The sequence below is a fragment of the Arabidopsis lyrata genome (assembly GCF_000004255.2).
Source record: "Arabidopsis lyrata subsp. lyrata unplaced genomic scaffold ARALYscaffold_8, whole genome shotgun sequence".
Taxonomy (NCBI): domain Eukaryota; kingdom Viridiplantae; phylum Streptophyta; class Magnoliopsida; order Brassicales; family Brassicaceae; genus Arabidopsis; species Arabidopsis lyrata.
The window spans coordinates 15,447,776-15,452,149 of record NW_003302548.1 but is presented as its reverse complement, the minus strand read 5'-3'; positions in this window follow the sequence as shown (position 1 = coordinate 15,452,149).

The following is a 4,374-nucleotide window of genomic DNA, read 5'->3' as shown; positions in this document are numbered from 1 at the left end:
AAATGGGTCAATTGGATCATGATTTGTGTATCTTCTGTCACTTACTGTGTTGATCAATGATGCTCCTTTTGGTCTAATTACTCCTCAGAGAGGTCTAAGACAAGGTGACCCTTTATCGCCCTTTCTTTTTGTGCTTTGTACAGAGGGTCTTTATCATCTTTTGAACAAGGCTCAATGGGAAGGTAGATTGGAAGGAATTCAGTTCTCTAATAATGGTCCGGTAGTTCATCATCTATTATTTACCGACGATAGTCTCTTCCTTTGCAAAGCCTCTAGAGAGCAAAGTCTGGTTTTGCAAAACATTCTGAAGACCTATGGTGATGCAACGGGACAGACCATTAATCTATCCAAATCCTCCATCACTTTTGGAGCAAAGGTGGATGTTATTAATAAAGGCATCATCCAAGCTGTTCTGGAAATTTCAAATAAGGGTGGAGCGGGTACTTATCTGGGTCTTCCAGAATGTTTCAGTGGTTCAAAAGTCGATATGCTCAACTACCTTAAAGATAGACTAAAAGCAAAGTTAGCAGGTTGGTTCACTGGGTACTTATCCCAAGGTGGGAAAGAGGTGTTGTTAAAGTCGGTTGTGTTAGTGATGCCCGTTTTTGCTATTTTCTTGCTTTAAATTACCTATTACAACCTGTGAAAATCTTGAGAGTGCAATGGCTGCTTTTGGTGGGATTCGTGTGAGCATTCAAGAAATATCCATTGGCAAAGTTGGGAGCGGCTTTGTTTACCTAAAGATTTTGGTGGACTGGGTTTCAGAGACATACAATCCTTCAACCAGGCTCTGTTGGCAAAGCAAGCGTGGAGACTTCTTCAATCACCTGAGCGTCTTTTTGCTAGGTTGTTGAAGAGTAGATATTATGTGAATTCTGGGTTTCTTGAGACTGCTTTAAGTGCTAGACCATCTTTTGGCTGGAGAAGCATTCTGGCAGGCCGTGATATGCTTTCAAAAGGCTTATTAAAGAAGGTAGGTAATGGTGCTTCTCTTTTTGTTTGGATTGACCCGTGGATAGATGACGATGGTTTCAGAGCACCAATGAGGAAAAACTTGTTTTTTGATGTGGCTCTTAGAGTCAGCTCTCTCTTAAACCCGAGAACAGGTTTATGGGATGAGGATATTCTCAATGATCTCTTCTTTCCTGAGGATATTATTAGAATCAAAGCTGTCAAACCAGTCATGGCTCAGGAGGATTTCTATATCTGGCAGTACAATAAAAGTGGCGAATTCTCTGTCAAGTCGGCTTATTGGCTAGCTGACCAGGAAAAAAGTTTGATCCTGCGAAATGCTGCAAACGTCCAACCTTCTACTCTTGAAATTAAAAAGCTTGTCTGGACCGATCCTAAGATCAAGATCTTTTTGTGGAAGGTTCTTAGTGGTGTTTTGCCGGTGGTAGATAATTTGAATGGTAGAGGGATGAGTGTTGATGCTACTTGTCAGGTTTGTGGGGAGATGGGGGAGTCAACAAATCATTTTCACTTCCTTTGTCCACTTGCTAGGCAAATATGGGCTCTTTCTGATTTTCCTTCTCCGGAGTATGGGTTCTTTAATGGTGGCATTTACTCTAACATCTTTCATCTTTTGGTAAATAGAAAAAACAAGATGTGGCCAAGTAACCTTAGGAAAAGTTTTCCTTGGATCATTTGGAGAATTTGGAAAAATAGAAACTCTTTAATATTTGAAGGTACCTCTTTCTCTGCCCTTGATTCTGTTACAAAGATTAGAGATGATGTTGAGGAATGGTTTGATGCTCAACGTGTTGATGGTGATGAGTTTGCTCTTCTTGGTTCCTCTCACGCTATTGAGCCGAATATTGACAGTCCTTGTGGTAAGAGATGGGTCTGTCCTCCGCCTTCTTGGTTAAAGTGTAACATTGATTCTTCGTGGTCAAAAAGAAATAATATGGCTGGAGGGGCGTGGGTTCTTAGAGACGAGAAGGGATTGGTGCTGTTCCACTGTAGAAGAGCTTTTGGCTCCATTTTGAGTAAATCTGATGCCCTCCTTAGATGTGTTTTATGGGCCATGGAGAGTATGGCAAGTCATAAAGTTGATAGGGTCATCTTTTCTTTCCAAGATAAGTCTCTGGTGGGTGATGTGATGAGACCTATTGCATGGCCTTCTTTTAAAGCGCAGTCTGTTGCTTTAAATCGTTCCTTGTTACCTTTTGTGAATTGGAAACTTGAACTTGAAGTGGCTGTAGCAAACAGAGGAGCAAACCTCATTGCCTAGAGTGTTACAGAGGATCCGCGTGTTCAATCTTATGTAGCAGCTGGTCATCCCTTGTGGCTTAATAATGTTTTATTGAAGAGGGGGGTTTATCTTCTGTTTGTGTGAGAGTACTTTGGTTTTTTGGATGCTCAGTGTTTTGAGATCTTTTTGGTTTGGTGTGAGCATTGTTATGCTCTTGTAGCTCTGTGTTTTTGAGCTCATTTTTGGTATAGTATTCTCCTGTGGGTTATGGAGTTGTGGCTAGATTGGGCTAACGTGTCCCAGGTTTTCTTGACATAGTGTAGCTCTTTGTAACAATTGTGACTCCTTTGGAATTTTAATATAATCTCAGATGACAAACAAAAGTAAAGAAAAAGAAGAGAGAGAAGTTGTAATAGCTCTTAGTTAAGAGGCGTTATCTTAAACCAACAGACACGTGCACGTTTATTAATGGGTTATATATATTAAAAAACTAGAATATAATTGTAGCATTAAAATATTATTATTTTTTATGTTTTTAGAAATTTGCTAAGGAACGACCGATAATGTTGCTCTAAGTCAGAGTCGTGCCAAGACTAAGAGATATCGAATTATCGACTAAAAAAAAAGGTGCCTTAGTTCAATAAAAAATAAAGATTACACCATTACAAACAAAAAAGTGCCCTAGTTCAATAAAAAATAAAGATTACACCATTACAAACAACAACGATTAGTGATTATTTACGATTAAAAAAATAAATTGGATGAAATCGTTTAGAAAAACAGAGTAAATAGTAAAAGAAAACTAAAAACTTGAATAATTTTACTTAATTTGGCGAAAGATATGTTGAAACTCCAGAGAAAGTTTTATTTAATTAGTTTTGAGAAAAAAGGTAAAATCTAACCAGAGAAAAAACAATATATCGTTTTTCTACACTAATCTATACTAGTATTTTTGAAGTACATATCTATACTAGTATTTTTCAGTCACTTTTGAGTCGGGTGGGTAAAATTGTTCTCGAATATTTTAGATACCCGACCCGTTTACAAATTTTGGTCATAAAAAGTTTGTTGGGTCGGATTATATTTAACCCAACTCATACACCGGATATTCCATATTTAATAATTTAGATATTTAGAAGATTTGATTAAGATTTAGAATTATGATTCTCCTATCATCTTTGTTTGATTTGTTTTTAACTGTTTGAATCATCATATAATACATAAAGTAAAAAAAAAATCAATTTTTTTTTTCTACATATACTGTGATTCGAAATTTTAAAAACGGACCTATATTATCCAATTGACGAAAATGTGTGTTCAGCGTTCTACATCGATTAAATTATTTAGACAATAATTCAGGATCATATTATAAATAAGATCAACATTAATAATATAAATGAGTTTTTTGGTCGGACGGGTTTGGCGGGACGGGTTTTTGAATCAACAATAATAAAAAGATTAAAATCATTAATCCGCCGCTTCAATACGGATTAAATCCTTATTTTTTTTTAATACCACTGATGTGAGTCAAATTAAGACCTAAGACTACTCTCTCAAATAAGAGATTGTGTGTAGCACTTTAGGGTCGAATTCCACAAAGCTCTCGTGTTCACACAATAGACTAACATGGTTTGAATTAAGCTAAACAGGAAATTAAGTAAATTAAAAGACAAGAAAGCAATTAAAATCGGTTGTAAATTCAGATAAGGAAACGTCAGGCTTAGGGATTTCTCAGGAAATAAACTAATAGTAAATCTAGCAAATTAATTAGGATTATTTAACGAACCGTTCCAGAACTCAAATTATAGATATCAAATTAACTACCTCTCGAATGAATTAACTCTCTATGCCTAACAATAGAAATTCCACCTCTCGATGTGAATACTTAAAATTAAACAAGCATTAAAGTCCAAGTTTGATATGTTCACAAAAGTACTAAACCACCTCTCGATGCGAATAGTCCTTTTGTTCACCTAAGATTATTTCAGGAAATAGATGACCTCTCGAATCTACCTATTATCCTAAGATCAAATTCTAGGTGATCAAGCTAGAATTAACATTAAGAACAACGTAGATGAAGAACTCTATAGATTAATCCTAAATGGTATCGATTTACTAATTCACCTAAATCCCTAATGAGAATCCCTAAACCTAACAAGAAAACTAACAAGAAAACTACT